The sequence below is a fragment of the Dipodomys ordii genome, unplaced genomic scaffold, assembly GCF_000151885.1.
Source record: "Dipodomys ordii isolate 6190 unplaced genomic scaffold, Dord_2.0 Scaffold187, whole genome shotgun sequence".
In the NCBI taxonomy this organism is placed as follows: domain Eukaryota; kingdom Metazoa; phylum Chordata; class Mammalia; order Rodentia; family Heteromyidae; genus Dipodomys; species Dipodomys ordii.
The window spans coordinates 1363845-1376859 of NW_012267403.1; the positions used below are offsets into that span (position 1 = coordinate 1363845).

The 13015-nt window shown below is 37.8% G+C and overlaps 1 pseudogene; it reads right to left on the reverse strand.

The window, feature by feature from the left end:
* Window positions 1–1729: 1729 nt before the first annotated feature.
* On the reverse strand, window positions 1730–11244 carry LOC105999302 (annotated as a pseudogene).
* Window positions 11245–13015: the final 1771 nt, after the last annotated feature.

A 13015-nucleotide genomic window follows, 5' to 3' on the forward strand; every position in this document is an offset into this window, starting at 1 on the left:
AAGAAAAGAAAGGAAAACGCACATTCACGTATTCCTAAAATAAAAATTATAAGAGGGAAAAAAAGTTACTGGAAAACAATTATTTTTTCAAAAAAGGCAAAAATTAAAGATTAATAAAAGTTTTAGAAAAGGAAAAAAAATTTTTATATATATATAAAGTACCAAAAAAAAAAGAAAAGAAGAATTAATAGTATTTTCAAAGTTGCTTATTCTTCATTCTTTTTCACGTATTTCTTTTTTGTTCCTTTGAATGATAATTTTATTCAAATGTCTTATCTTTACGTTTGATGGTACCTTCTGATTTATCAAGGATGCTATTGAAGTCCTGCAGTTATTTTTTTTCCTAAGTATTATATTCTTTAGCTCAGAATTTTGTGGTTTCTAAATACAATTTTATTATTTTATTGATAGACTTCTTTTTGTTCATACATCATTTTTCTGAGCTCATTATCTTTTTGTTGGTCAATTTGTCAGATAATTCACATATCTTTTTTAGCATCAGGTCTTGGAGATTTGTTCTGTTGAGTTCTTTGGCCCACATTTCCTTATTTCTTCATATTTTATTCCTTTGTGTTTGAACAAATGACCATTTCTCCAAATCTTTACTGACATTATACAGGGAAAACATTTCACCAGTAGGTCTGTTAGAGATTTGAGGAACGTTTCCGACCTTTATTTTCAACAACTTTTCTCTGGATTTGTGTGTGTAAAATTCCCAATTAAAAGAATTTACTATGGTCTTTTTTTTCTATTTTATAATTTCATTCTCCCTCTAGTGTTTATGTGTCGTACTGCATGTTCTTTGACGGCATAGACTGCTCATCTGCTTTAGTTCTTAGTGTCCCTCAGACTTCTAGAGTGTGCTTTGTATCTGATAAAATAAAAGCAATTCTGTTAAATTACTTAAATGGTAAAATGTTAGACATTAACTCCACTCTTCTCCCCTTACCCTCAGGCTGTATTCAGTGCTTACCTGCGCCACTATATTTACTGTGGAGCAGTGGCAAGTTACCAGCCATCTTTTATTCTCAGCTTCCCTCAGGCATGCAGAATATGTTGGGTTCTTTCAGCATCTAAGACTGGCAAAAACGTATCCCTTGAACAGCTCCTTGAAACAATAGCATATTGAACAGGTACTCCAACATCTTCCCTCCTTGAAAGAGTATCTGAAAATTGGGAGTTTTTACCCTTTTGTTGCATGAGAGTAATAGAGTGAATCTAGACTTTTGCCCTTATTAGTGGTCCCCAGACTGGCAGCTCTTTCTATCTGTGCATATTCAGGCAAGATATGTCAGTACCTCCTGTGTTCTCTACCACAAATAACCACATATTGGACATGTATTTTAGTTTTCTTTTTTCCTCTTCAGGAAGAAGCCTAGAATTGAGCATTTTCTTCTGATTGCACTTTGCTGAACCAGGCAGAGAAACCATGGCCAGTAAGTAACAGAAAATTTCCTCCTGGTTTTAATATTGATTCATGCTTGCCTGCAATGTAGGCCTCTTATTAGCTGGTTTCTGGATTCCTCTTGGAGTATGTTAGTCTGTGTACTATTGTTGAATTAACATCTCCTTTCAAGAAAAAGAAGGTCTGAGGCCTTGTGTTCAGCTATTTTATTCACATGACTAGTCTCTATTTTATTATTTTCTGTTTGTGCCAGCCTACAAACACTGAGCCAGCATTGGATTGGCTTGCTAAGCTATCACTGCTGTCCCTGTGGGCTACTGTTGTCTAGTTTGTGGATGAAAAGTTAGGATGAAGTGGTTTTGAAGTTCCTTCTGTGAGTGGATCAGCATACTGGCTGTCATCCTGGTTGTAGAATAGAACTTGGGTATGCCATGTTACTAGGGTGTCTGCCCCAGGTACTAAGAGGGAATAATCCAAAGTACAATGAAAAGCATGTAATAATTACCAGGGTTTAGATTATTTGTGTAAAATTTTCTGGCTGCTGAATGAAATTAACATTCATAAAGTCTTTTAAAGTTACTACTGAATATTGTAACCTCTCTTTAAAAATTTTCTTTGACAGTGATTATCAAAAAGAGAAAAAGATGAATTGACATTTGAAATTATGATACAGGAGTTCCACCTGGGGAGCTTTAAACTACAGGCTGCTTTTTCACTATGACTGTAGTAATGACCTTTCCCTAGTGCTAGGAGTGATGAGTAGTCTGTAGCACTCATCTAGATTTTAGAACATTTTCAACAGTTGATTTTAGAACATTTTCAACTTTTGGTTAATTATTTGTCCTGAGAGGAGATTCCCCATTTCACAAAGCAGATTCAGAATGACCTATTCATTCCTTCAAATGTTGTAATTTCTAGCCATGTGTGTGTGTGTGTGCGCGCGCGCATGCTTATACATGCTGCTCCTGGGGCTTGAATTGAGCCTGCACTCTGTCCCTGAGCTTATTTGCTTTAGTGCTCTACCACTTGAGACACACCTCTGCTTTTGGCTTTCTGATGGTTAATTGGAAACAAGAGTCTCATGGACTTTCCTGCTTGGACTGGCTTCAAATTATGAAACCACTCACCTTCCTGAGTAGCTAGGATTACAGGTATGAGCCACCAATGTCCAGTTAAACCTTAGTCTTAATCTTCCTGATACAAGCTAAGTATGATTCCTTTTTCCCTGATATTCCTTCAGTTACTTAAAGACTTATTTTTATCACCTCCTGAAATGACTCCTCCTTTCCCTGATGCCTTAGACATTATAATGTGGTGGCTAAATTATATGCTCTAGATTCAGATAGCTTAGGTTTCAATCTGGCCTAGTAGTTTACTGTCATATGTGATTCTGAGTTCATCACTTAATTTATGCCTTAATTCTTCTGGAAAATAGAAGTTAACATATAATATCTGTTTCACAGAATTATTAAAAGGATTGAATGAGCTGACATGTACAATGTATCTAGAACAGTGACTGGGATGATTATAATATATAATAGTTATTTTTTTATTTTTGTCCGGTTGTGGGGCCTGAACTCTGGGCCTGGGTGCTGTCCCTTTGCTCTTCAGCTCAAGGCTAGCGCTCTACCACTTGAGCCACAGCGCCACTTCCAGCTTTTTTCTTTTTGCTTATGTGGTGCTGAGGAATCGAACCCAGGGCCTCAGGCATGCAAGGCAAGCAATCTACCACTGAGCCACTTTCCCAGCCCATAATAGTTATTTATTATAGAACAACATTTTCTCTTCTTTTATCATCCTGTTTTTCTCTGCATAGACCATTTTTATTGTATTTTTTCAATTGGATATAAAGTTTAATAGTTCCACTGTGATCTGAGTAGGTCTGTGTCTCATTCTGAAACATTTACTTTTTTTGATAATAGGGTAGGTATTTTTGTTGGGTTTGGGATTTGAATTCAGATCCTCATAGTCTTGTTTGGCTTGCTTGCTCTTGGCTGGTTGTCTACCCTGTGGACAATACTTTTTGCTGGTTAATTGGATATGGAATCTCATGGATTTTTCTGCTGAGCTAACTTTGAACCGCCATACTCCAGGTCTCTGCTTCCTAAGTAGCTAGGATTACAAGTGTGAACCTCTGGCACCTTCCACATGGTAGTTTGTAAAAAATAAATCAATCTAAAGATCATGATTATATCAACTAATCTTGTTTTCAAATGAAGTACTATTAATCTACACTTCTTTGTACTTTCAGCTTGAAATAGGTGATTTTTTTTTTGGACAAGGTCTTGTTATGTATTTTATTTAGGCTGGCCTAGAAATTACTATGTAGTCCAGGCTGCCTTCAAACTTGTGATCCTCCTGCCTCTGACTCCTTATTGCTAGGATTACAGGCATGTGCCACCAGCCTGGCTGGAATAGTTGAGTTTTTTAAGTCAAGCTGCAGACGTTTATATTTTGTGGTAGGCTGAATAATAGCTCCTCAATTTATCCAGTGTTAATTTCTGAAATCTGTAAGTATTGTTTATATAGGAAAAGAGACTTTATTGATGCTATGAAGGATTTTGAGAAAGTAAGATTATTCTAAATTAACTTGATTGGCCCTAGTAACATCATAAGTGAAGGAGATGAAGGAGAGTGGTCACTTAAGGGCATTATGCTTGCTAGCCATATGCTCAACTACATAAGTCACATTTCCAGCCTTGAAATTGATGTTTTAACTTCTGACTTCTATAACAATAAGAGAAGAAAATAGTCTGTTTTAAGCTACTAAGTCTGTGGTAACTTATTTCAGCAGCTAAAAGAAGCTAATATATATCTACCATGTTTCACCTTGTTTCTTTTAACCCATATTAGGGCCTTTCAAAATTGTCAAGGAAAACATAAAACTGGAGTAGCATTGATTGGGGGACACAAAAAGGGTAGTTGAGAGTTCACTGGAAATCAAACTTCAGGTATGTCATAGCTGAACCTTCGAATTGGATCGCAGACACACTGATTTTGGGTGTGGGTTAACCTTTGAAATGGTGTTCATCTATGCCAACCTTCTGTAATATCAGACCTCTTCCCACAAACTACCCAGAATTTAAGATCATGCCCAATCTCTTTCCTATAAAGAGTTTAACTTTTGCCAACCTCAGTCATGATTCCTGACTAACAAATGATGTAAATTACCAACAATCTTGAGATTTACAATTTATGAATATAGATTCCATTTTGTAAAACCTCAAAGCACACTTTCAACATTGCTTATATCTGTGTCCCCAGATTGCAATCCTAGTTAGCTCTTGACTGGGACAACTTTATTCTATGTCAATAAAATTTTTTTAAGTTAAAGCTTTTGAATGTTTAGATGTTGAGTACCAATATCTAAAAATGTACTGGGTATAATACAAAGTAATGTTAAAGTTCCCCTTTTGATGATACTTTATATAATAATAATAAGTAATTATTTTGGTGCTGGTCCTGGGGCTTAGGCTCTAGGCCTCAGCACTATCCCTAAGGTTTGTTTTGTTCAAGGCTACTGCTCTAGCACTTGAGCCACAGATCCAATTCTGGATTTTTTTGGTAGCTAGTTGGAGATAAACCTCACAGACTTTCCTGCTCCTGCTGGTTTCAAACTGTGATTCTCAGATATCAGTCTCCTGAGTAGCTAGGATTATAGACATGATCCACTGGTACCCAGCCAAATAAATATTACTAATTCCAAATTTAAGGTGATAAACAGGATCCAAATATGTGAATTCTCCAAGATTATACAATAAATGTCTGTGATATCACTAAATATAGTATGAATTGTTTAAAGACATTGGTGGGGCTGAGGGAGGAGCTGTACAGTCTGAGAAATGTGTCAGTCAATTTCATCATGGACTGAGCATCAGACAAACCTACATGTTATAGGTCAATGCAATCAAGACATGAGAAACAGTATGTATGAGGCTGATGCCAGTATATTATAACATCCTGTTTTACAGTTAAGAAAATGTATGAGTACACTCTAAAATATCAATATAGTAAACACATTGATCACTAACATAGTTCTTGAATTTTTTCAACTATTATGTCCTGTATATAATTGTATGTGCTATATTCTTATATAATTGGTGTCACCAGTTGATGGATGAGGGGGTTTCCTCAGCTCCCAAGTCCTCACACAAAACTATAGGTCCTTGGGATCCATGCAAGAAAAGAATTTGAAAGTGTCTTACCCAAAAGGAGTATCTCACAAGGTGGAAGTTTTAGTAGTTGTTTTAGTATATCAGGATAAAGTTGGAAGTGGGAGTAAAGGACCAATGATGTTTTATACTTTCTGAGTTGGGAGAATAGTCATATTGTCCACCAAATCCTAATCCAATGATTTTTAGTGGACCAGGCAGATGGAGATATGAGATAGGCCCACCTCAAAACCCAGGGACAATAAGTAATTTTTAGGATTTTCCTTTTGCAGACATGCCTTTTATTTCTATCTCTGCATGAATTGTAAACAATCTATAGATTTGCAATATCTGAAAAGAAAAGGCAAATGTAAATAGTCCCTCTTAGTCATCCATTCTTGTAAGTTAATGTTTAAAAGTAAGTGTGGAGGGAAGGAGAGCTAATTACTTTGATTTTCCAGTTTTTTATGATATTCTAATGTCTGATCTGGCCCTTTTAATACCTATTAATTTTCATTTCCAGGTCTATTCATCTATTTGTCTCAATCATCAGCACAGCAGATTTATATCAGGATCATCCTGTAAGATATATTATGCTAAGACTCTTATGACAATTGTATCACTAGATGGCAAGAATTTTATGGGACTAACATTGTATATGAAACTTGTCAATGACTATAACATCAGTATCTGTCACATGACTCCATAGGTTTGTAGTGGGGAAAGATATGGAAATGGGGATATATGGATACTTTGTCTTCTTATTAATTTTATTGTGAACTAAAAACCATGCTGAAAATGAAGTTTATTAAAGAATTAAAACCATAGAAGGACAAAAGAAAAGAGGTTTGTCTAGCTGTAAAGCCTGTGGAGAAACAGTATTTAAATTTCTGGCCTATATGATTCTGGAACCCATTGTTCTTTCTGATATACCAGTGGTTCTGAGACTGTGGCCCAAATAGCCTTAGCAATCCTTGAGACACTTCTGGGTGGGGGGTGGGGGTGGCCTATGAGCTCAAAACTATTATGTAAAACAATGCTTGCTAAAGTATTATTTTGGTGCTTTATTTACTATGCTGATTTTCCCACTAAGAAGAAAGCAACTTTATCATAGCACAAATGAAGACAATGATAACCAGTTCTACCAGTAATTATTTTATTCTTCACAATGAAGAAGTCAATTTAATTTAAAATATCCTTGGAGAAAAATTATAACTTTCTTAAATCTTGACCTAAAGTGCTTGTCCCCTAATATTCTTTGTGACAAAATGGAAAGTACGTGTGAAATACTTTTGCTACACATGAAGGACTTTGACAATCACCTTGCTGCATGTTTGAATTAGGAGCTAAATTTGTCCTTTCTCTCATAGACCATTTTTATCATATGGAAATTTGCATTATTTCAGAAAAGCTAGATTTTTTATCCTTATCTATCATAAAATATTTCAGTTTCTTCATAACCATGTTTGTTCTGTTTTCTTAGTTTATCATTCTTCTTAGAGAAAAATGAAACACGATGAAACTTGAGTGGTTCTTCTCTGATAATGATCCTAATGCTTCAGTGTTTTTTGCTCTGATCAAGTAGTAAAACATTTCATATTGTTATTAACATTTTTGTAACTTTGGGCTTAGCCTTCCTAATAGAAGTCCTAAAGCTACTGTATTATGATTTTTGTGGCATCATCCTTTGTCAAATTCCCTCTTGTCCATATTTCACATATCTTTTAAAATTGACTCCATTAAAGAGCGAGCATCTTAAGAGCTTCTTGATGGGTCATCATAAGACTTGACTCATATTTTGACAGATTGTTTTTGTTTTTATCAGTATCCTTTAAAATACCTTGTTAACATTTTGTTTTGGAGAAATTTTTATATTCCTTAAGCTAAATTTTGGAACTTGTTTTTATTTTGATAAGTACCTAGTATGCCTGAAGTAATGATTTTAGACTCTTAAACTAAGACCCATAGTAAGAAATACATTTTATGGCCATGGCCTAGTACATATACACTCACAACTGAAACAAAAGATTCACAAAACAATGCTTACTGTTTCAGTCAAACTGCAATGAAGAGACAAAAATAAGAAAATTTGAATGAGGAAATGGTAGTATATTGAACTATAAAAGGTGGGATAGTAAACTATGAAAAGTAGTATAATGAAATATAAAATATATTTAATAAATATATAAGTAAACACTATGGATGGTATGCAAGTGTACACAAATGTATGAACTGAAGTATGGTAGATTCAGGGGAGAACTCAAACAGTATAATTCCTTAGAAAGGCTAACTCACAGTCCAACAAAATAAACCCCAGGAAATGGGTGATCAAAAGGTAGGGTGAGGTCAAGAGAGGGGGTGCTAGAGGGATAAAGAGAGGACAAGGGGAGATGGCAGTCACAAAATTCAATGCATATTCTACAAAATTGAGAAAGTTGAGGGAAGGAGTGGGGTTGGGAGGGATGGGAGAGAATGGTAAAAGGGATGACATTGATCAAGATGCATTGTATTCATAAACTGCTTTATTGAATGGCAACTCCTTTGTACAACTACTTAAAGATAATAAAAATATGTTAAAAAGAAAATGGGGTACTAGATAATTAGATATTAAGGGATGAAGAGAACTCTAAAGAACATAGGATAGTCATCATAGAAAGCAACTACTTAGAACTTAAAATGGAGCACCCAGCAAAGAACAAATCTTTGATCTTCTTCTGGACTAAGGTCCAGATATTTTTGGAAAAGGCACATAGTTATCTGTTTGTGTAGAAATTAACTGAGATACCATACTGAAGTAACTCCTAAGCAATCTAGGAAACTTTTCCTCAATACCAGGGGAAGTTATTCATAAGGAAATGCCCTATCTTGATACATAATTTTATCACCATTTCTAGGCCATATAGCTCAGCAGCCAAACATTCAGCCACATGCTGAAGGAACCAGTCTTGATATCTAGCAGCACTCAGGTGGAGGAATCATAGTATATGTATAGTATTGTATAGTATACTATAGCATAGTATAGTATATAGTATAATTAGTGTACAGGTTGGTGCTATATGTGTATATGTGGGTTGCTAGGCAGGTGCTCTACCACTTGAGCCAATGCCCCCAGCCTATTTACTTTACAAGCTTCCCTTTGTGTATTAGGATCTGCTGCTGGCTTCAAGAAATTCTCAAACTGGTCAGGTTTCCATTTGCCTAATGGGCTTCCCAGTCTGTAACCCCAAGGGCAGCAAGGGCCTAGGTGTGGGCCCTAACTGTGTTGGGTAGTAAGGAGAGAAAACAGCACTGAGTTTTGAACTGGGGGAAGAGAAATGAGGGGCTGTCTGCTGGTATCTCTAAGACTGCAGTAAATGATCCTGTGAATGAAAGGAGGCTGCGGAATCACATGGTTCTCAGGATCTGTGCTTAGTGCTCTTAGACTCGTGGTTAGCAAAAACTGCAGTGAGCAGGCAGTTCCTGCAGGCTGATCTCAGTGCTTTTAGCCCCTTCTCAGAAATTCCCTCAGAAATTCCCTCAGAAGGAGGGAAACTGGGGAAATTGTGTGGTTCTCATGACTTGTGCTCAGGGCTCTCAGTGCTACCTGGTAGCAAATACCAGCAACCAGAAAGCAGCTCTCAGAGGCTGAGTACTCCACCAACCAAAGGCACAGGGCTTTATTTCTATACTGATTTTTAGGTAATGGGACTTGCCTCTTGCCAGAGAGCACGTGGCTACCGGCCATCACACCGTTCATTGCCTAAGCTCCCTGCTACTTAAACTTCTCAGTTGGAAATGTTTTAGGATATTGGACTGTCATGTAGGAATAAGGATAGCAACTTGGCAAGGCAAAGTTTACTTTGGCAGAAGGGCAAGATGGGAAGCCAAGTAAGTAAGTACACTGGGCAGGCAGTCTACCCAGGTTTTATCTCAAATGCGTTACTGACCTTTGTTCTGATTGGTCAGAAGTTAGGCTCACAATCTTGTGTAGTTGGCTAATTTGAAAGGGTTAAAAGTTTTATTTAAAAAAGTTTTATTGGGCTAGGAAGTTGGCTCAGTGATAGAGTGCTTGCTTCTCATGCATGAGGCCCTGAGTTCGATTCCTCAGCACCACATAAGCAGAAAAGTGAAGCTGTGGCTCAAGTGGTAGAGCACTAGCCTTGAGCTGAAGAGCTGAGGGACAGCACCCAGGCCCAGAGTTCAGCCCCCACGACTGACAAAAAAAGTTTTATTAAAGAATTGCTTTGTTAAATGGCAATTCCTTTGTATAACTACTTAAAGATAATTTTTAAAATGGGAAAAAGTTTAAGCAATCAACCAAAACCAGGACACCTGGCCAATTTGGCAGAAAAAACAATTTTTACTCAGCTGGATCCCTATCATTTGAGCCATGGCTCCAGGCCCTAGAAAAACAATTCTTATAAGAGGATATGACTTAACAAAAATAGCTCCTTGTAAAGATAAGAACTACCCTAAAATGGCAGTACTTATGACAAGAAACCACTTCGACAGAAAAGATTCTAACTCCTACATAAATCAGATCCCTTCCCTCTCCATGGCCACTCCATGTGGCTGTTGCTCACCAAGACAGTGTGGTAGATTTTCCTAGTACTCCCTAAGTCATGATTGTTCCTTGCTTTAAAGTTTCTAGGATTATAGATGAGAGCTACCAGTGCCCAGCTTATTCCATCTTCTTATAGCAGACTGGAATCTCCTAGCAATAAGCCATCTTTTCTTCCATCTTTTCTGAAAATTTGAAGTCTATCCAATTAGGAAACTAGGAAACTCTCCCCATGGTTAATGTCTCTTAGGCCTTATGCCTTTTTTTTTTCATTAGGACACTTGAGTTTATTAGGAAAACAGGCCAAAATACAACTCATAGAATTACAGCCTTCTCTAGGCAAGACCATGATGCAAGCTCCTTTTTGAGAAAGGAGGGATATATCGTTCTCAGCAAAAGGAAGAATCACCATCCTTCTTAACTCTCCAGGAACATTCTAGAGAAGAGGTAGACTGTGAAAGGCTAAGGAGTAGGCAGTGATGAGCTAGACCCTCTGGTAGATTAGTAGCGCCCAGCAGGGATGGCACCATGATCTTGGCTTTTCTAGTCTTGGAAGAATGGTTTGGACTTGGAGGGCTGTGTGAAAAGGCTTTTTAGAGTGTGACAAGTCTCAGGCTGGTCCTAGGAATCCTGCATCAGTGGTACAGGGCCTACCTCCCTCTGCACTAGAGCGTAGACGCGGCTCCTTCTCCTCATACTAACGTGCTTCACTGAACTCCAGGAAGAAGGCCGAGATCTCTCTGCTGGCTGAAACTGCAGAGTCTGAGCCGTGGGTGGTGTTGCCGGTACCGATGAGGCCAAATCTCCCACGGATAGAATCTGGGACAATATAGCGTGCTCGAACCACTCTGGTGGGTCCCATCAGTGTTCTCCAGAGCTGGATAGCATGTTTGTGGGCGAGGATGTAGGCTTGGATTGGCCCACTGGCCAGCTGCTGATAGAAAAAACCGCCCTTCATGTTCTTGGTAAAACCTCTGGCAGTCTTCCCTTTTGCATAGTAGTTCTTTCATTCGTACAATAAGGAACTTGTTGTTCAGAATCTGCAGTTGAACAGCCTCCAGAATCAGTGGATGAGCAACTACATCAGGTTTGAGCAAGGCCAAGGTGAGCTGGAGAGTCCTGGGGCTTCGCAAGATGGTGTTCATGTCACTTCCCGGTTTTTCCCTCCGTGCCAGGCGGCGCCAGGCCATCTGCCTTATGCCCTTTTTATGTGTGCTGGTACTGGCCCTTGAAGTCAAGGCCTCTGGCTTTTGCTCGGCTTTCTTGCGCATAGCCAGCACTTTATCAGTTGAACCATATCTCTAGTTCAGCAATTTCTGATTAATTTGAGATGAGGTTTGACAGACTTTCTGCCCAGGCTGTTTTGAACCTTGATCCTCAGATCTCAGCATCCTGAGTAGCTAAGTTTACAGGCATGAGCCATCAGCACCTAGCTTAGTCCTTGTGCCTTTAAAATGCACAGAAGCAAACATTCTCAAGGTTGCCTCTGTTTAATGAAAATAATTTGTTACTGTTCTAGACTTATCAATGAAAATCCTTTAATATATTTTTATTGTAAAGATACTGTACAAAGGGGTTGCAGTTATATGAGTAAGGTAATGAGTACTTTCCTATTGAGCATTGTTACCTCCTCCTTTGTTTTTCCCCTACCATTCCTTCCCTCCCCACCTCCCCAACTCCTCCCTCCCCCAACCTGAAGCTGTAAAGGTTGTTCCAACATAGTGTCTTATACATCTCATCATTACAATGGGTCAAACTGTATCCCTTTTTAAGTATTGTGTCATTTCCCTTCCCCTCCCCTAATTAGAAAAATGTATATACAAATGCAGGGCACCAGAATCAAATACAGTGAAAACAGGGGAAGAACATACAAAAGCAAAAAAAATTCACACAGCACTTTATAAGTACATTAAAAACAACAACAAAGATAAAACCTCTTGTGTCCCTATCTTGGGGTTCATTTTGCTTATCATCATCTTATATGGACATATGTACATAACTTTTGACCTTTTCTGTTTGTCCTAGACATATACTAGTTATTGCAAATAAGGGAAACCATGAGACCTATGTTTCTTTGGGCCTGGCTTACAAGTGTTCACCCTCACTGGCTTCCATTTGGCCCCATCCTTTGTGTGTGTTATGTTTTAAATTTCCCTGGTCCTGTGATTTGATGTTTGAATGAGGCTCCCTTCTGATATTTTGTGCTGTGAAGTTCTAAGCATTCTTGGGTTATGAAACTCCTTGAAAATCTGACTATAGCTATATTCTTTTCTAGAAAAAAAATGCACATACACTGTTAACTTTGCTTATAGCTTGCGTCTCTAGAGTTTTCAAAGGCTTTGCTTCCTGGTTCAAGGACACCTGGGGGCGGAAGATTATTTGATAAAAATGTGGTATTCTTGGTTCTTCAGATCGAATAAAGCAAAATTTCTGGTAGAGTCAGCAACTTAATCTTCCTGGTAATTCTCAAGTACAGTAAAGTTTAAGACGTTCTCACAAATTGAGCTTGTCTTCACAATCTAGGTATCTTTCTTTCCAAGACTTTGGCTTCAGGGACTCAAATTCTGGAATCCTAACCTTCATCCAAAGAGAGTACCTATGTTTCTCTAAGGCTGAAATGTGAAGCTCCTCCTTGGAGAAACCCTAGAGTATGACAATGAGTCTAGGTCTTTTTCATTTTCATGAACAATTCTGAAATTGTTTTAGCATTTTCCTTAGTATACATTAGTTACACAGATGAGGATTTCTGCACATGCTTACAATATATTCCAATCAATCTCTCTCATTCACCCTAGTTCTCAATTCTGAGAGCCCAGACATGTCCCATAAAGTAACACTTCACTCCTTTAATTTGTCTACTTCTAATCAACATATTGTCTCTATGCAGACTACAACTTTCCTATCATGTAAGGTATTATT